General features: G+C 39.3%; 1 protein-coding gene across 3 annotated transcripts in view; it reads right to left on the bottom strand.

Moving 5' to 3' along the window:
• CPQ (carboxypeptidase Q) overlaps positions 1-21,597 on the bottom strand; it is a 3,127,273-nt gene that overhangs the window by 416,775 nt on the left and 2,688,901 nt on the right. The window lies entirely within an intron of this gene.

Here is a 21,597-nt window from a genome sequence, read left to right as displayed (position 1 = left end):
CAGGAACTGAAGCACGCAATCTGTGAGCCTCAGGCTGTCCAGATTCAGATGCGGCACCCCCAAAGGGTGTGAAATTAAATCCTGAATGGGATCTAGGATCAAAGACGGAGCCAGAAGATGAGACCAAAGGAAGAGAACCCATACCTGGCAAGGCCAGAACAGGGCAACGAGGATCACTTTGCTCCCCACTCGACGAGCTTTCTGTAGCAACCTTGGAATAATAGGTACTGGCGAGTAAGCATATAGAAGACCGGGAGGCCAAGCATGAACTAGGGCTTCTCTGGGAGACTCCGTGGCAGGGGAAAAACCTGCTGCACTTTGCGTTGGAAGGAGATGCGAAGAGATTGCAGCAAGGTTGACCCTACTCGCTGAAGATCTGTTCCGCTACTGACAGATTCAGAGACCACCCTTAAGGCATCAGAATGGTCTGACTTAGCCTGTCCGCTAGGATGTTGGACCATCCCAGAATGTGCGTTGCGATGAGAAACGACTGGTGGAGATCGCCCATTCCCACACTCTCATGGCCTCGCGACAAAAGGGGTAAGATCTGGTCCCTCCCTGTTTGTTGATATACCAGACCACTGACATATTGTCTGACTGAATAGCAATCGTCCCCAGAGGAAGAAAGGCATGAAGGACCTGCAATGCTAGAAGGACCGCACTCATCTCTAGGACATTTACATGCAAGCTGGTCTCTATGGGGGACCACAGGCCTTGAACTGTCCTGCCCGAACAATGCCCCTCCCCACCCAAGTTGGGAGGCATGTGTGGCCCCTGTGGTTTGAGCTGGGGCTGGAACAAAAGGTTGTCCCTCTATAATGTCCGGAGAGCTCATCCACCATAAGAGGGACGACCGACAGACTCGATTGAGTTGAATGGGATATGTCAATGGCAGTTCCAATAGGGACTACTGTACAGCTAGAGTCCACTGTAGAATTCTCATGTATAACCAAGCACATGGGAGAAGAGTTATGGTTGCCGCCATCGAGCCTAAGGCCCTGAACACCGATTCCGTCATTGGAAGATGAGAATGGTAGATCAGGGAGACATGCATCCTCAGGTTTTGAACTCTCTCTGAGGTCAGGAATATTTTGCACTGAAGAGTATCTATCCTGGCACCAATGTAGTCTATCACCTGTAAAGGATATAGGAGAGATTTGGATGCATTGACTGTGATCCCCAAATGCAGGACGAGAGTCAGGAAATAATCCCTGGTTTGGGAGAGTAGATGCCTGGTGGGTGCACTGAGGAGTCAATCGTCCAGGCATGGATAAACCTGAATCCCCTGTAGCCTCAGGTGAGCCGCTACCACCGCCATCACTCTGGTAAGCACCCTGTGGGCTGTGGTAAGACCAAAGTGCAGGGCCCAAAACTGGTAATGATGGACTCCTAGCCAGAAGAGGAGGAACCTCCTGGAGCTTCTGTGGATTTTTATGTGATAGTAAGCATCCTGGAGGTCTAACGAGCACATCCAGTCGCTCTCTTGCAGGTACAGCATGATGGACTGCAATGTGATCATCCGGAATGTCTCTATGGCAACTGACAGGTTCAGGGTAGAGAGGTCCAGAATGGGCCTTAAGTCCCCCATTTTCTTTGGCACCAAAAAAAACCTGGAGTAGAAGCCCGATCCAGATTAATCTGGGGGGATGGTTTCGATGGCTCGTTTTCCTAGCAGCTTAGAAATTTCCTGTGCTGCTGCCTCCCTTTGCGTGGGTGGTATGTCTGGGAGGTATCTGGGAGATTTGGGGGAACCCATGAAGGGGATATGTCAATGGCAGTTCCAATAGGGACCACTGTACAGCTAGAGTCCACTGTAGAATTCTCATGTATAACCGAGCACATGGGAGAAGAGTTATGGTTGCCGCCATCGAACCTAAGGCCCTGAACACCGATTCCGCCGTTGGAAGATGAGAACGGTAGATCAGGGAGACCTCTCTGAGGTCAGGAATATTTTGCACTGAAGAGTATCTATCCTGGCACCAATGTAGTCTATCACCTGTAAAAGATCTAGGAGAGATTTGGATGCATTGACTGTGATCCCCAAATGCAAGACAAGAGTCAGGAAATAATCCCTGGTTTGGGAGAGTAGATGCCTGGTGGGTGCAGTGAGGAGCTAATCATCCAGGTATGGATAAACCTGAATCCCCTGTAGCCTCAGGTGAGCCGCTACCACCACCATCACTCTGGTAAGCACCCTGTGGGCTGTGGTGAGACCAAAGTGTAGGGCTCGAAATTGGTAATGCTTGACTCCTAGCCAGAAGATGAGGAACCTCCTGGAGCTTCTGTGGATTTTTATGTGATAGTAAGCATCCTGGAGGTCTAACGAGCATATCCAGTCGCTCTCTTGCAGGTACAGCATGATGGACTGCAATGTGACCATCCGGAACATCTCTATGGCAACTGAAAGGTTCAGGGTAGAGAGGTCCAGAATGGGCCTTAAGTCCCCCATTTTCTTTGGCACCAACAAGAACCTGGAGTAGAAGCCCGATCCAGATTCATCTGGGGGGATGGTTTCGATGGCTCATTTTCCTAGCAGCTTAGAAATTTCCTGTGCTGCTGCCTCCCTTTGCGTGGGTGGTACATCTGGGAGGTATCTGGGAGATTTGGGGGAACCCATGAAGGGGGTTAGATTACCTTCTGGATATGATTTGAAGCCCCCAGCGATCCATTGTTATGGACTCCCATGCCGCTAGGTGCAAGGACAATCGGCCCCCAACTGCCTCAGAGTAGAGCAGTCAGACAACCCCTCAGGGTTGCTGCTTGGGTTTGTCTGAGAAAGGTTCTCGAGACCCAAGGTTCCTCGGACCCCCTCTGCCTCTGGTCCGGCATCCATTCTGTCCCCCTCTGCTTCTGGTGGAAGAAGAGCCCTGAGTGTCCCGGGAATACTGTGACTTCCAGAACCACATCTTCTTTTGCCCTCTCTGGTTCCGAGAAAAGGACATTTGAGGGTTAGAGAAGCGGATCCCGATGACAAACAGTGTCTTCCCATCTTTCTCACTCTGGACTAGAGCCGTCATAAGGGGCATTGGCAAAAGATGCCTTGAAGGGTTCGGAAAATTGACATAACCTGAGCCAGGCATTGTCCCTCATGGACACGCCAGACCCAGCCGCCCTAGCTGCTACTTACATAGCATGGGAGAGGAGTTGTATGGACGTGTTAGATACTGCTTTTAAAGTGGCCATCCTCGTGGAGAATGAAGCCTTGTCCTCCTGCAACATGGACTTGGGGGGAGACTCCTTCAGCTGCTTTACCAGGTCGCTTTGGAGTCTGATGACATGGGCCAAGTAGTTCAGCACCCTAATTGAAAAGGTAGCTGAAGCGTACACCCGCTTCCCTAGGCGGTCCATCATCCAAGACTCTCTGTCAGGAGGATGGACCGAGGAACTCTCCTGAGGAAGTTCCATTTAGTGGCTACCACCATGGCGTCTACGGGGGGGGGGCACTTATTCCAAGCTGGCCTGTCTATGGGGGGGGCTTAGGATCTTGTCAGGTCTTTTTGGGATAGGGTCCATGGTGTCCGGTTCCTTCCATGCCTGCGAGGTGACCAGATCTACCACAGGATCCGCAGGAGGGGGCACCCAGGAAGTACATGGGCCCATGCCGAAAGCCTCCAGGAACACAGACTCATCAAAAGAAGGTTTGGGGGCTGATCAACCTCCCCGTTGGCGCTGGATCTTCATGATGTCTCCAAAGTAGACATCCTCAGGAGGTGACCTAGGGGAACACTCTCCATCATCTAAGTCTGTGTCCTCATTGAGGGACTCGGGGGAGTCCAAGTCCCTCCTTTGCACATATGCTTGCAAAGTACCTCTCCGGTGGGGTTCTCCGGGGGGAGCTGGCAAGCCACTTGTTCCTCAGGGGGAACCATCTGGGGCTCTTTGAGCATGGGCTGTCTCTCTGGTAAAATGCTGGGGACCGAAGTCAGAGCCAAGGGGGTCTGAGAGGAGTCCGAGGGGGCGGTCAGAGCTCTCGATTCGGCAGAGAGAACTCTTTCTACCACATTTAACGCCAAAGGAGAGCGAACCTCCTGAGAAACCAATAAGGAGGCCAGTCTCCCTGGGTCTGACGAGAGAATCAGAGCCGGGCCCGAGGTGGACGGAGCTCCGAGGGAGGAAACCTGGCCTGACAAAGTCAGAGCCAATGAAAAAAGTTCCACTCCCTCAGATCTGACACCCAAGCTCTGGCTGAGCTGGTCGGATCCAAAACGCTCCAGGCAGCTGTCAGCATTGCGGAAGCAGGTATTATCGGCGCAGACCCCCTCACCAAAGCCAACCTCGAATTCGAGTACTCCGAACATGAAGGTCAGATCAGAGAAGGAGATATAGGTTGAAAAAAGGGAAGCGAGCTCTCCCTCCTGAGGGAGGGGGGCTGGCAAGACCCCCATCTGGATCTGTGTACAGATAAATCGCCTCATCATTTTATGCAGATCCATGTCAGGCAACGAGCAGGTGGACCATGATGAGGCTACAAACTCCAACCTGGCGCGTTGGGGCACCGAGGCCCGAGAAGCTGGATGTGTCTCCTCCGGCTCCAGGGAGAACCTCGGAGATCGGAGCCGAGGGGAGTCACGGATCTATGGTGTCTTAGTTGGAGAACCGAGGTCTGGAGACCTCTTTCTCTTTTCCCTCATCTTTGACTCTCTCTCCCTCTCTCTACCTCTTTTCTGCTCCGCTACCACAGGCTTTGGTACAGGAGGTTGAGTCCCAGCCTGGGAGGGAGGAGAAGCCAGAGGAAGAGAGGAGGGAGAGGCGGCCACAGCAGCCACTGTGACCGAAGCCAGAGACGAGGAAACAGAGTCTGAAGGAGGAAGAAGGCCTTTGAGGGCCAACTTGGCCTTCCTATCTTTAAGGGAATGGGGGTTGAAGCCTGCACATATGCTACAGTCCACACTCAGGTGGGCCACGCCCAAGCACAAAACACACAGAGTGTGGCCATCCACTCAGGATAACTTATGGCCACATTCTGTGCAGCGCTTGAAAACAAGTTTTTCAGCCATACTATTTATTAGAAAGATAACCTTAATAAAAAACAGGCAGTTTCTTTCTAACTAATACACACTCACACACACACACACACACACACACACACACACACACACACACACACACACACACACACACACACACACACACACTCACATACAGAAAAACACTGAGGGGGGAGGGGAAGCTACAACTACACCACAGTACAAACTTCTCTAACTAACCTAAAACACTAAAATGTGATGCACCAAGCGAGGGGAGGAGAAAGGAGACCTATACTAACACTAACTGACAGAAAATTGAAGAAAATTAGTTACTCACGATAGGTTTTACCCACTGACTAGTTGGAGCTCAAGAGACACGATGCTGAAGCAATTCGCGGCAAATGAGATCTGGGGATGGAAATCAGTGGAGGTGTATTATGGGTAAGGGGAGAAGTTTACCTTTACATCTAAGAAGCTGTTTATATGTTAGTTGATTGGGTAGTTCTAACCAATTTATGTTTTTTAGTGTTATACAGTGGTGGGTTCTGAAAGGGATATTTGCTGCAGATTTAGCTACTTTACAATAGCATTGTTCAAGTTTTGTTTTTTGTGATATCTAGAGGTTAGTAAGGATGGGAGATCCTTAACGTAATGAGGGCAGAAGGTAAGTCGTGGCAATTGTAGTTTTAGATGCACTGGTAAGAATGTTTTTGGCTCTGTAAAGCATCCATAGTTTTTGGTGAATTTGTTTTATACAATTTTGTATACACAAGTCAAATTTAAGATGATCATCCACTATCATCCCTAATAAATTTGCTATGACAAGTGACATCAATGGTTGTATTATTAAGAGGATTTTAAATTTTGTTTTTAAATGAGAGATAAGATTTGGTGGAAAAGTAGTTGTTTTTTTTTTTTTTTTTTGGGGGGGGGTGGGCATGAGTTGAGAGTTACAAAGCTTTGTTTCAGCAGCTGTTAAAGCTTCCTGAGTAATTTTTTTTGGAGATATGCCAGGTGTTCAGATGTGCATATGAGTGTGGAGTCATCTGTGTATTATATTAGGGAGGCCTGTTGTGTTTATGTTTGGTGGGTATTAATGAAAATATTAAAGAGGAAACAAAAGATACAGCTTTGTGGTACACTGGTGGTGAATGGAAAGTATGGAGAGACGATGGAGCACCATTTTACTGAATGACACCTACTGGAAAGATAGCTTTTGAACCACAAAAAGGTGGGCTGAGATAAACCTAGTGAGGGCATTTGAAGTAAATGTTTGATGTGACAAACTTTGTCAAAGGCTTTAGACAAGTCTAGAAATAAGAAGAAGCCTAGTTTGCCATTATCTCTAGCTTTATTGACAGTATCTCTAAAGGTTAGAAGTGCACTGTTAGTGCTACGGGAGGGATGAAAGCAATGTTGTGTTGGGGATAGGAGTTCTTGCTGCAGGAGACAGTCGAGCAATTATTTTTGAATATATTTTTCAAGTATTTTGGAGAAAGAGGATAAAGGTTGCTATACGTATAAAGTTAGTAATACCTGCTGAATTTCCTCATTTTTGTACACGGATAATGTCTGACTTTTTCCAGAGAGAGGGAATATGATATTCCTCGATTGACCAATTTATAAAGATTGAGACAGGATAGACAATGCTATCAGCTGTTTTACTTTATGGTACTCACTTAGAAGGTCATCAGTTGAAGTAGAGCATGGTTTGAGTTTAGTTTTATAGAGGATGTGGACACAGGTGTGAGGGTAAAAGTTAATATGGTGACATGTGACTGTTGGGCAGGACTGGGATTGGATGTTAGGGAATCCTTAGTTAGAGATGCTTTACCATCTGTGAAAAAAGAACTAAATTCAACTGCAGTCTCAGTTGTGAGTTACTGGGAGAGGGTTTAGGGTTGAATATTTGGCTGAACAGAATTTTGGATGTTGTATTCACTATTATTCTGAAAGTTGTAGTATTTTTTTTGTCTTCATGTATTTGCTTTTAGTACAGTTGCAGAGCATTCGGAAGCTTTAAATATATTGTGGCGTTTTATATTTTTGCCATTCGTTGCTTGCTTTTTCAGTATCCTACATTAGCATTCTACTTTGCTGGCTAGCCAAACTGCATTATTTGTTTTTAGTCTCTTTCTTCTAGGAGATACAAGGCTATTAAGGAAAGCTGCACTGAATTCACTTACATCATTACATAAGGGGAGGATTTTAGGATGTTGCAGTTAAAACATGATAGGGTAGTAATAAATATTTCTTGGTTAAACTTGGACAGTGTGCATGTTGTTGTATAAACATGATGTTTAAGTGGATCTGTGAGATGTCTGGTTGTATACATGGGTCCCTATTAGATCGACGAAAAATCAAAATCTCGAATGGCTTAGAAGTCGAAAATGCTATTCTTCATAATCGCTATTGTGAGATCGCAGTACAGTGAAGACGGGAAAATTTGCCCTTTCCTCAGTGTAGTGCAATCCTGGAGTTGGAATATATATTTAGCGGGGGGTGTGGGGGGTGCAGCCCCCCACAATAGCGTTTTCGATTTCCTGCATTTCCGCTCATATGAGCATACGAGATTTTGAAATTTCGTCTATATAATATAGACCCATATAGATTGGGAGATGGTTGTTGACAGGGTCTAACGCTGTACCTGTGGTAGTGAATTTTCTAGGGACTGACACTAGGGTCCAATCTAATTAGGAATTTGAAGCCTTGTCACAATGTGTGGGGTTACTAAGTAGTTGTGTAAAACCATATACGTTCATGCTAGATGTAGGGGAGGTAGTGGTTATGTCCAACCAACTGACATCAACATCACCTAGAAAATATTTTTTCATGTGGAATTGTTAAAGATATCCAATGTAGGATATCTTCCAGCGAGGCTGTATTGTCGCCAGGAGGAATGTAAAGGACAGCAATACATATTTGTTTATTTTCAGGGTAAGTAATAAGAAGCTCAACTAAACTGAATTTTGGTACTAGTTTGTTGTAGGGAGAAATGTGGTAGTTGATGGGAAATATCAAAGCAATGCCACCACCTTTTTTCTTTATATGGTTATTACAGATGATATTATAGCTGGGGGGGGGGGGGGGGTTGCAATTTCAGAGATGTTTATGTATGGTTTAAACCAAGTTTCGGTTACAAAGAGAATATCAGGCTTGTGTTGGGTAATCCAGGAATGTATTTTAGTAGTTTTATTTCTTACGCTTATGATACTTATGGAGGCAAATTAGATTACCAAGACTTGGGGCTGATCATTGTGGGGTTAAAAGTAGTGTGCGCAAGAGAATTGTCTTAATGTTGTTTGTGATAGGTGGGGCCAGGATTAAGGTTTTTTCCTCCCAGGAGAATTTTAGTGTATTGGGATTTGACAAACGGGGATACTGCCAGCACAGCTAACTAGAATTTTGTAAATAATTATATGTCATTTGCGAATATCAACATGATTTATATAAGATGCTTGTGTTACAACTGTATTAGACCTGTATGTCATATGTATATCAAACTGTGTTGAAAAGTTTTTTTTAAAGTGCAGTTTGAAATGTAACCACAGTGTCCCCTACTGGAACAGAACAGAAATGTACATGCACTACTGCAACTGTTTAAATGCATATATTTTATCAGTGGAAACTGGAAAGCAGGAGGTTAACTTCAGGAAAAATAGCTGAAATTAAATTACTTCATGGCTACACAATAAAAGATGGTATCTTTCAGTTGTGTATTGTTTTTAGGGTGAAATAATTACTAGTCTTGAAATGTGGAGGAATGTAATTGTTTTATGACTCCCAGCATCTGCCAAAGATCTGAGGTCTATGCATTTTCACAGGTGGATACTAAATACTGCCAGGTCCCACCAGTGGGGGGGGGGTCTCATCTGGGAATTAAGGTCAGATGACAAGAACTTATGTCATTCTGCAAGCTACCCCAGCAGCAATATTTGAGATATTTGTTTAAGAAGTCTCTTAGATAGACAGAGCACTCTGTATTCTTTCTTGGACCTGACAAGAACCATTCACCACATCTGCCTTGCTTTAATTAAGTAAGTGTACTAGGGAATAGTATAATTCTCTTAACTACAGTTAGGAATATAGCAAAGATTAGTTTAGATATTTTTCTTTATTTATTGGAGACTGTCCTGCAATGTTGTTTTAAATATTTCCTGTGATCCCAGCGGCGGCGGAACTCTTCACCTGTTCTTATCCCTCACTCTGCTCTGCCCACCCCAACCAGAGGGATTGTAAAGATAGGCGATCTTCCATTTCAGAACTTGAACTGAAAAGCAGACTACTTTGTCTGTAGTACAGAATAGACAAAGAACTCTTCACCTGTTCTTATCCCTCACTCTGCTCTGCCCACCCCAACCAGAAGGATCGTAAAGATAGGTGATCTTCCATTTGAGAATTTGAACTGAAAAGCAGACTACTTTGTCTGTAGTACAAAATAGACAAGGTTGTTAACCACTTAATATTCTTTTTTTCTTTATGTATGGAACATCAGACAGTGTCCCGCTAGGGTATCTGCAGCACTGGCAATAGGCGCTAAGGCCCCTCTCCTACATCTTGCAAAATAGCAATCACAAACCTATGGGCAAGAGATAGCTTGTTAAAATTAACTGGCTTTTTTGCATTCAAATCCTTTTTGTGCTCCATGCCTTCCCTGCCCTGAACAGAACCCACAGATTGGCTCTGCAGTCCTGAGGTCTGGCTAACTCACCACGAGGCAGGAGATAAACCAATCAAAAGCAATATCCCCTAGCAACCCAATCCATGGAAGCGAGGTTTTAAAACTTCTCAGACTCGCTCCATTTATTTCTTCTTGTATATTTCTCTGCTAGTGCTTGCGGATCCCAGCGGCGGCGGTAAGTTTTATTTCTGTGAATGTTATACTCTATTGTGAATATTATATTATTATTATGGCCCAGGCTAGTCAAGCTAGTCCTCTAACGTAAGATATTAAAGCCGTGGGACATCGTAATTGGTACTAGTAATAAATGCGAACTATGGAACATATAATTATTGCAAATCTAGCGTAGTCATATTACAGAAATACAGACGACTGTAACCTATAAACATTGCAAATCACCACTAATAGAAAAGCTATTGGTATAATTGAGGTCATGGAACTTGTACAGTAACTACGCAGTGTGATTTAATTGCTGCTGCTTCTTAAAAGACAGCGTTTGCTGTCGTAGAACTATACAATGTTGTTTTTCGTTTTGCTCTTCTGCTGCTGCTTCCTAAAAAACAGCATTTGTTAGCAAAAAACTATACACTATGGTTTTTCAGAATCTGATAGCTGATGGGAGTAATGTGCAACTAGTCATATCCAGTGTTTTTTTTTCATTTTTTGCATTGAAAGCCTTCTTTCTTGTTCAGATTTCTGCACTAACTGCTAACATCTATAGGAAGACTGTTTAATGTGTTAACTAAGCGCTATTGTTGAGCTATAACTATTGCATACTTGTAAGGTGAATTTGCCTTTTTTGCCTTGTTCAGATTTCTGCACTAACTGATAACATCTATAGGAAGATTGTTTAATGTGTTAACTAAGTGCTATTGTTGAGCTATAACTATTGCACGCTCGTAAGGTGTACTTTGCCTTAGCTATTGGTTAAACTAGACATCAACGAACATGTGCTTTATTTTATAACATACCCTACTCTGCCTGAATCAATCTAAAGCTCAACAGTGATTTTAAGTATAGATGCTTTGTACTATTTGTAGCATGTACGCAGATCTTGCTTTGTGATTTAATTCTAATACCTAGCAATATATCTCTCCTTCTTCTTTCCCAGGAACTCTTCACCTGTTGTTATCCCTCACTCTGCTCTGCCCACCCCAACCAGAAGGATCGTAAAGATAGGCGATCTACTAGGTTCATAGGTTCGTACTAGGCTATCTGTCCTAGGGCATTTATAAGCCTAGCCAGAGTGTGTGTGGCTTTCACCACCCCTTAGGATGAGAATACTATGCCCTTTTAGGGTTTAGTTTACTGTGCCTCTGTCTAGTAGTGACACAGAGATGACCCCCGGGGTAAACCTATGATCTCCCATCCACTCGTCAAGATTTCTCTTGAATAGAATCAGTGAGGGGCTCTGCCTAACATGGACTGGGATTCTATTCCAGAGTGTAGGGAGACTCTGGGTTATGAATCTGTCCCTCCAGCATGTCCTATTTATTTCTGTGTTGAGGTTTAAGTCTCTTACTTTCGTGGCTCTGATGGATTTGGATTTTCTGAGGTGGAGCATGTCCATTAATTCTGGATTGGACATGGCCTTGTACGTCAGGCACAGGTCACCTCTGAGTAGGCGGTATGCGACTGAATAGAGCTGGAGTTTTTTCAGTCAGGCAGCATATGACATATGTTTAAGACCCTTTATCCTCTTGGTGAGGAACTTTTGGGGTCTTTTCAACTGCTGCAGGTGTCGGGTGAGATACATCCCAAATGGGGCATTGTACTCAATCATTGGCCTGATAAGAGAAGAGTACAGGGGCACAATGACCTCTCTTGATCTAGATGTGAAACCCTTCATGATAAGGTGGGCAATATAGAAGGTCTTCCTAACCACTTTGGCAATGTGAGTGTCAAATGAGAGGTTACTGTCAACCTGGGTCCCTAGGTCCCTGATTACCTCTTTCGTACTTAATGGATTACCACCTATGTGGTAATTTGTGGGTACCTTGTTTTTCCCAAAGGGTATGACTATACATTTTTTGGCGTTCAGCTTAAGGCCATGGCTCTGGCACCAATTATCCGTTTCTATGAGGCCTCTCTGAAGGATGTTTGTGTCTGCTGGAGTATCAATTATGGCGCCCAGTTTGCAGTCATCTGCGAACTTTGTCAGCCACAATCCTCCTATGTTTGCCTGTACCTCGGAAAAATAAATGCCGAACAAGAGGGGTCCCAGGACTGAGCGCTGTAGGACACCGCTTGTGACTGGCTTAGAGTCTGACATAGCTCCAGCAACTCTGACCCTGTGGGTTCTGTCCTTGAGCCAGTTTGCAACCCATCTTGTGACATATGGGTTTACATTTAAGCTGGTGAGTTTGTCTATGATGCCTGAGTGGGGTATTGTGTCAAAGGCTTTTGCAAGGTCAAGGTAGGCTGTGTGAACTGCCTTGCCCTCATCAATGGCCTTAGTGACTGTTTCAAAAAAGGCGACCAAGTTCAAAAGGCAGGATCTGCCCTTGACAAAGCCAAATTGGGTAGGATCCAATGTCTGTAGGTCCCCAATGTCTTTGTTTATGAGTTCCATAATGATCCTCTCCATAGCTTTACAGACCAGGCTCGTCAAGCTTATGGGGTCCGTAGAAGCACCGCCTTTGTGAAGTGGGACCACTGTTGCCGTACGCCACTCTTTGGGTACGTATCCTGTAGTAAGGCTAAGATTAAACAGCAGCCTTATGTGTGGGTTTAGTTCCTCTTGGAGTTCATGTAGCACACAGCCCGGGACACCGTCCGGTCCCATTGATGCTGTGTTTTTAGCTTTAGAGAGGGCGGCTCTCACCTGGGCATCTGAGATGTTAGGGAGGCTACACTCTGCTGGGAAAGTTATTTCTCCTTTTGGGGGGGAGGAGAAATTTGCACTGAACCTGTCTGCCAGAATGTTGGCAATGTCAGTGGGTTCAGTGTATTTTGTGTCATTTTGGACTAACTCTGAGAATATCTGGGAGTTTCCACCCAGGTTTCTAACATAGCTAAAGAAGGCCTTGTGATTGTCTTTTGTGTCTTTTGCGATTTTTCTCTCAAAGTTGGCCTTGGATGATTTTATGAGTGATCGTAGTTTTTTGCTAGTACTGATCAGAGATGCCTTCCCTTTTGGGGATTTTGCTCTGTCATGTAGTAGCTTCCTCCTCCTGTTGTAAAGTTTGTTTATGGCTGGGGTCCACCAGACCAGGCGCCTGCCTTTGGGGGAATGGGTCTTGGTTTTATTTGGGATTGCATGATCCATGCATTCTTTTTTTTTTTAAAACAAGTTTATTGTTTTAACATACAAGAGAAATATCATAACAATTTTATACAAGTAATTAAAATAGATATGATTATAACATTCAACAAAACAACCAAAGTATTTACAAAGACATCCACTACAATCAGATCAATTTATTAAACTAAAATACCATGCTACTGAAGTTAAGATTTTTTTAACAGGTTTTGTAAATTATCCCATACAATATAATAAGATGTTTTTCTAGTTGTTCTTGACCTTATTGTGTTTATTTCCATATGGCACACTATATTCATAACATTTTTAAATTCATTGAACGAAGGAGGTGTATCTGAAATCCAATTTCTGGTTATTATTTTCCTAGCCACTGCTAGAATAGACCATAACAAGGGAAGCTTAATCTTTTTAACACTTTGAGGTACAGGTGTGTTAAATAATATAAGAGATTTAGAAATAATGAAATTATCTGTAAAAAGAGCCTGCAAAAATTCATTAATTGACTTCCAATATTCTTTCAATTTTATACAGTCATAAAACATATGAGCCCAGTCAGCATTAATTTCTGCATTACATCTTTTACATAGATTATCTTTATTATTTATTTTATTCATCATCAAAGGTGTATAAAAAGATCTATGTAAAAATTTCCATGTAAAAAGTCTCCAGACAATGGAAGACGTAGTTTTGTAGGCAGATTCCAATATATATTGTTTATCTTGTTGATTTGGTGGGTCCCCATTAATGGAAGTGAAATAATTCCAGTAGGTATCTACACTGTAAAAAGTTTCTTGTCTGATAATTTTATGTATGTATGAAAGCTTTCCTTTATCAGAAACTTTATGTTGTAAATTTAATATCAAGTAATCAATCAGTGTTGGAATAGATTATTTAACTGTTATAGACATTAGATCTATTTTATCAATGAGATGTTGTCTGAAGGTCCGAACCTCTAACCAGCAAGTTTCTCTTAGATCAAATTCTTGTTTTAAGAAATCTAGATTTTTAACTTTATTATCAGATATCAACTGATACCAGTACTTTAGATCATTATCTATAGCTAAATGGGTTCCTTCAGAAGTAGATGACAAAAGCATACCCCGAGTATACATTATAGGGAATATAATAAAATTCAATTCCCTATATTTAGGATGCATGAATATAAAGTTACGATAGCTAATAATAATGTTTAATGGGTAACTAACTATATGTTTAGGTGTAATAGGTGAAGTACAAAATTCCTTTAGTAACCATAACATGGAGTTATTTACAATCATATTTTTATGTGTTAAGGAGATTTTCATGAAGTGCATACTAATTAGCTCCCAGTAATCTTTCCATTTTGCAACATATGACTGATCTATTAATAAAGTAATAACTTTTACAATAGAAGAGATAGTATATAAATTAAAGTCTGGAAAAGAAATACCCCCTTGAGACCAGCTATTAGTATGTTTCTTTAATGCAATCCTAAGTCTATTAGGTGCCCATAGGAAATTTAACATTAGTGTATTCAGTATTTTGATAATTATTTTTGTAGGTGGAAGTATTATTGATTGTATTAAGTATAAAATCTTGGGGAATATTATCATTTTAATAATTGTAAGTCTCTCTTCCATAGTAAAAACATATTATTCCAGGTATTAAAAGATTTTGTATATTAAGAAAACAGGTATTATAATTATTATATATAATAGATTTAATATCTTTAGATAATATTATACCTAAATAAGTTATCTAACCTGAATTGGGTACATATTTAGTAAAATCACTAATGAGAATATTTTTTCGTGTATATATAGGTAGTATTTTAGTTTTTTCTTCATTGAATATTAAACCAGAAATACTTTTAAAATTCATCATTTTATCAAATAGAGACTGCATAGAAGAGTTAGATCCTGCTGATGTAATTAGAACATCATCTGCAAAAAGTTGAATTTTAGATGTTGTATTTTCATCTATTTCAAAACCCTCTATGTCAGTACTGTTTCTGATCAAATTAGCCCAAGGCTCCATTATTAAAGTGAATAATAGTGGAGAGAGTGGACACCCTTGTTTTGTACCTTTAAAATGGGTATTTTTTGTGAGACATATGTTCCTACCTTAATATAAGCCAATGTTCCTTTGTATAAATGCTCAATTAGATTTACAAATGCATCTGAGAAGTTTGTGCACTTCAGTAAGGTAAACTTACTGAATCAAATGCTGAACTTATATCAAGACTAATAAGTGTTAAATCTTTCTTTTTCCTATTTGCAAAATCAATTAATGTTAGAGTTCTCCTTATATTATCAAAAGTATTTCTATTTACAATGAAGCCTGTCTGATCTATATCTATAATGCCAGGGATGATTGTCTTCAATCTATCAGCAAAAATACTCATAAACATTTTATAATCAACATTAAGTAATGAGATGGGTCGATATGAAGTACATCTAGTTGGATCTTTATTAGGTTTTAAAATTGGCGAAATAAATGTATATTGCCAAGATGGGGGGGGGGGGTTATTAGCTCATTTTGGGCCAAAATAAAAACCTTATGTATTAATGAATATGTACTTTTAGAAAGGATTTTATATATCTCTGGTATAATACCATCATTACCCGGTGCTTTGTTTGATTTAAGCTTGTTTATTTAACAACCTCTGTATATGAAATACTTTTGTCCAATAGTTTAATCTGTTGTTTATTAAGCTTTTTATTCATGTTTGTGGTTATAAACTCCTTTATTTTATCTTTAGGTTCCATGTTAATGTTATTATGGTTAATTTTGTGAAAGTGATTTCTAAATTCATCTAGTATTTCTGGTAGACTAAAAACATTCTTCTTTTTCCTTAGAGAAAAGATTTCTTTGATATGATTTTGTTTATTCAACCTTTTTGTTTTATTTTTAAGTCTATGTAAGTATTTGGGGCTTATTGAGTAAGGCAAAAACTTGTATTTCTCTAGAGTTATTTTAACTTTATGAGTTAAAATTTCTTTGTATTTCTCATTTAGTTTGTTTATTTCTTCAATGACTTTCTTATCCATAATATTTTCTTTATTATTATGTTTATAAGAGTCTAATTTACTTTGAATATCTAACAATTCCTTATCCCAAGATTTCCTTTTATTATTATACCATCTGATACTTTGTCCATATAGATATGATTTTAAGGCATCCCAAACATAGACAATGGAGACTTCAGGAGTATTATTTATGTCTAGAAAATGTTGTACTTCTGAAAGTATATATTCTTTATAGTCTTTTAGTTGAGTTAAGTATGCTGGCATCCTTTTGATCTGAACATTGTGAGTATTTTTATCATGAACTCAAAAACAATTGAATTATGATCAGATATAGGACATGAAATGATTTTGGAATTAATTAAATCTGTTACCATCTGGTTAGAAATAAAGACCCTATCTATTTTTGAATAAGTTTTGTATCTGTTAGAAAAAAAGGTGTATGGTAATGATTTTGAATCTATCTGATTATTAATATCATTTAAATGATAAGAATTAGCAAAATCATTTAAATGTTTTGCATTAGATGTAATTTTCCTTTTTCCTATAGTGGTAGTGTCACTTTCATGTAGTATACAATTAAAGTCACCAGCTAAAATAATATCTCCTATAGAGAATGATATGATCTTATCAAGATGGTGTTTCACTGTATTAATACCAATTCTAGGTATCCAATAAACATTGATTAATGTATAAGTCTTCCCATTAATTTGTATTGTAACCATACAAAACATTCCTTTATCATCCTGCTAAGACTTAATAGTTTTAGGAATGGGCATACTTTTATTCCATAAAATAGCCACTCCTCTTTTTTTCTGAGTGTGCTCTGAACTAACCAATACTGTATATTTGTTTGTGGCTAGTTTATCAATATCTTTTTTCAAGAGATGAGTTTCTTGAAGGAAGACTAAGTTGGCCTTATGTAAATTAATGTATCTTATTAGGCTTGCCCTTTTACACGGATTATTCAATCCATTAATGTTTAAAGAAATTCCTTTTAGAGATGTCATTTGGCATTTTTAAAACATAAGAATCTTATGATCAAAATAACAATTAACAAAATAAGTAATGTTACATCTCCTTCTTTAGGTGTACCTTTAAATATAGCTGTATTTATTGAATCTCTTATGGGATTTTGTATAAGATTCAATTTTGTTTGTAGTGACAATGAGTTTACAAAATGTATTGTGGATGTCAGAACTATATACATACAACAATGAACAAGAGAAAATAATGTAAGGATTAAACCTTGCACCCAGCCTGGAGTTAAAAACTCCAACTTAGAGTAGTATATACCACTCAAGTTAACCCCCTACCCTAAGCAGCAGTACCTCAGCTACCACCTTATCAATTTAATACTAGTTATATTTAACATTAAATTAACAACTTTCAATTAGATTATCTAGCAAGACAAAACTACACATTTGATAAAACAGCATCATATAAACTAAGATAAAACTTTTTTTTTTAAACTATTCATACTACTATACACATCTATTTAATATAATACATTTGTATTCAAATAGCATTCAAATAAACTTGATATTAGGAACCAAGAGGAGAGAGAGAAATAAAAGACGTGAGAGAGGGAGAGAGAGTGAAAGAAAGAAAGAAAAAAAAAAAAAAAAAAAAAGGAGGGCATATTTACATATTAATTTATTCAAAGTTTGTAAAAATAAGTTCTAATATTCATTTAAATCAAAAACTTTGGCTAATATGGTTCAGACATTACATATATTAAGATGCATCTATTTTCTGTCATGTAAATGCAGTTAACAGCTTCCAAAAAACCTTGAATTACTTGTATCTGAGCTTTTTTCCCATACTTATTATTGTCAGTAGAATAAAATATTATATTTATAGAAATTGTTATAAATCATACTGCATAGTTATGTAAATTCTCAGAAACACTTGCATTATTGTAAAGAAAGCCATCTGTATTTTGTATATCTATACTGCTGCTTTAAAATATATCACATGACAACTTCTTCCAGAATAGAGTCATAAGGTTATTTATGCTTGTCAATCAGATAAATCAAATGAGTTATAGTAATGTATATGTTTAAATCATAAGTTTTTAACATAAATTATTATGCTGCAGTCAAGTAAACTTTCAAAAACACTTGTATAAATGTTTCACTTTCTATGCCTTCTAAAATATCACATTTGCTTACTACAAGAAACTGCATCATTTAAAATCATTATAACTGACATATTTTATAAATTATAACATAAATACTTAAGTAATTATATAAAATAACTCACATTTAAATGTTAAAGAGTTCATTTTCCTTCACAGAGTCGCATTTGCAGTTCTACTTCCTGGTAGAGTGTTCTTCCTGAATCTGCGATGTGTCAGTGTGAATTCTGGGGTCAAAGGTCAAATTGACTGCTTTCAGCTTTACTGCGTGAATTCTGAGAGTTGAAGCTTTTAAAACAACTCGAGGACACTGTTCACGAGGTAACCCACATCCCAAATTGTCTCCCTTAACATTTTGGTGGGAATCTTGTTAAAAACTAGTGACAAACATTCATTTAGCAGTATAAATGCATCTAAACATAACAAAACCTTTGCGAAGTATTTTACAGGTTATTACAGCCTCTATGCAAGTGGAATTAATCCCAAAGTTATTAATAAGTAATAAAACTCAATATTTTTGCCCCAACTCAATTTTTATACAAATCTTATTATTTACTGTGCCTGTATGATCAAAAGCATTTCAATATATTAATATGAAAGAAAATAAAGAGAAAGAATAAAGAAAAGAAAAAAAGAGAGTAGAAAATAAAAGAGAGTAAAGCAGAGATAGAAAAATGTAAAAGGAAGCTATAAAAAGTATTTACAATGGAATATTACTTACTGCTTATATTAATAAAGATGGAAATAAAACATATTATTTACTATTATTTAGTTCTAATTATTATTAATTAAAGTGTAACAGATTATTTGTAAACAAGCATAAGCAATATAATCAAGAAAGTATAATTAGCAATAGTATTTAAACAACATATAAACTTTTTTACAAGGAATAAATAAGTTATTATTCCATTTATCATATTTTCATTACACTTCTCTCCCTGCCCTCCCCCACCCCTTACCCACTACATAATCTAAATAGAATGTCATTGTTTAAAATAAAGAAAAGAAGAAAAGGAGAAAAAAAAAAGAAAAAAATGTATCAAGTTACTAACCTTACTTCTCTTTTTCAGAAAGAGAAACAAACTGAATGATAGCTTGTTATTAGTTCCTCAGATATTTTGACTGATTATGAAACAAAACATTTCTTTGCACACAAAAAATAACTTTGATTAAATCATTTTCAGAATATTCGTGGCTTTCTGGAAATGCAGTAACTATATTTAAAAAGATTAATAATGAAGAAAAATAAAGAGAGAAAAAAAGGGAAAAAAACACATAGAACAAATAATTTGTTTTTTAGTCTCTTCTTCCTCTCTGAAGTCTTCCACGAAGTTTCAGTTGCCAACCTCTTTAATGAAGGACTAGCCCATTCCATTTCCTCTATTTTATCCAAAATCTTATTTTTTTTGATAAACAATAATGCAGAGTCTAAGTCATCAAAAATTTTAGGACCATCAGGAAGGAAGATTTTTAGCTTGGCAGAAAACAGAAGGTATGTTTTAAACTGTGCTTTTTTAAGCTCCCTTATTAGTGGCAGAAAAACTTTTCTTTTAGCTATTACCAAGGAAGAATAGTCATTGTCAAAACGCACAGTTGTCTCATTAATCTTAACAGGAGCTTTAGCCCAAGCAGATTTAAGAACCATCTCTTAATCAAAAGATGATAGAAATCTAACTATAACTGATCCAGGATAGTTTTGTTAGAGTTAGTATTAGCTATAGATCTATGTGCTCTTCGATACCAAAAGAGAATGCTTCTGGTAAGTCTAAAGTTTTAGGGAGCCATGTTGTTAAAAAGAAGTAATATTGTTACCTTCAATATTTTCTGGCAGTCCAAAAATCCTAATGTTATTGCGCCTAGATCTATTTTCCAGGTCATCAAGCTTTGTTTGTAGATGTGTATTTTGTTTCAGCAAAACTCAATGTTGATTTCCTCTTCTTGGATTCTATTTTCCATGTCATTTACAGTCTCTTCTATGCCTGTAATCTGGATCTTCTGTTGTTGCAAATCTATATGTAACAAGTCTATTTGTTTTGTAGTTTTTCTATGAAGGTATCAATTTTAGTATCCAGTTTATCCATCTTAGCAGTAAGTTGCTGGATTGTAGATATCAGAGACTGAAGTTCTTTCTTGATGCTGGAGTCTTGAGAATTTGTCTTACTGGAACTCATTTCAAACAGAGAAACTGACAAGAAAATTTCCAAGGTGATTTCTGACAGGAATATTTTTAAAATTTCCTTTCTTTTTTAGATATAGTTCAAGAAATAGATAAAACAAACATATTTAGAAAGAAAATTACTTCATAAATTAATTTTTAAGTAATTATTTCCTGTCAGTGCAGTGAAATTGGTGGAGCTGAAGAAATCTGCTGCTATCCTGTGTTCATCCTTGGCCACCGATCCATGCATTCTTGAAGGTGCCCGTAGAAGGCATTTGCAAAGGATTCAGCAGTGTGGGTTGTGGTTTCCACTGGCCCAGGGGCCTTGAAGGATACCACTTCAGTCTTAAGAAGTGTGAAGTTGGCTTTTGAGAAGTTCTTCGCTGTGGTCTTTTGTGCAGGGGGTGGGGGCGGGATGTGGATATCCAGTGAGATTAATTTATGGTCTGATCTTACCAAAGAGGGATATACTTCTGGTGTGGAGCATTTTGTCCCCATGTTTGTGATGATCAGGTCTAGTATATTGTCTCCTCTTGTGGGAATGGTGACTAGTTGTTCCATTGCATTTGAGTTTACGAATTCTAGGAACCTTTGGGCTAGGGTGTTGGGGCTTGAGTAATGTTCCCAATCTATGTTTGGGTAGTTGAAGTCTCCCAAAATGATGGCATTTGGAGATACATTCATACTCTCCAGTGTCTTCAGGAAGGCTGTGTGGGGTTCCTGAGTTTGAGAGGGTGGTCTGTAGCATGCTACAAACTGTAAGGCAGTTTTGCCTATGGTTAGTTGCACCTGGATGGTCTCCGATGCTTCGTGCGTTGCCACTAACCTGGAGATGTGGGCATCTTTGATGAATATGGATACTCCACCTCCTTTTGTGGTTCGGTCCAAGTTTTGGGGACGGAAAGCATGATATGAGGTAAAACCTGATAGTGCTGGGGTGCTCTCAGGAGCCTTGAACCAGGTTTCAGTCACTGCACAGACATCGATGTTCTCCATACTGAGGAGGGCTTCGAGGGCATGCATCTTGAGGTTTAGACGTCTGGCATTGAGCAGCATTACCCTTAGTTTTTTTCCACTTGTGTTTTCTAGGGAGGTAGGTTTTTCATTTGAGCCTTGCCTAAAAAAGGCACTATGGAGATGGCAAGAGCCTTGGCCAATATCCGGATGCCCAGGGGTGACAGGTGCAAGCTATCCCTTGCGAAGCAGCGTGGCTTGTCAAGCATGTCATCCCAAGCAGACAGACATTGGATCCCCTTTGAATGACACCAGTAATTAAGCCAATTGTTAAAACTGATCATTTTGTCTTTGTACTGTGGCATCATTCTTGGTGAGGGTAAGATGCTGCTCAGGGTCAGGGTCATACCGGCCTGGGCTACATAATCAG

Source organism: Protopterus annectens, chromosome 3.part0 (genome assembly GCF_019279795.1).
Source record: "Protopterus annectens isolate FY-2018-M chromosome 3.part0, PAN1.0, whole genome shotgun sequence".
NCBI classification, from domain to species: domain Eukaryota; kingdom Metazoa; phylum Chordata; order Ceratodontiformes; family Protopteridae; genus Protopterus; species Protopterus annectens.
The sequence above is the reverse complement of the archived record's forward strand: the minus strand, read 5'-3'. Positions and strand labels throughout refer to the sequence as shown.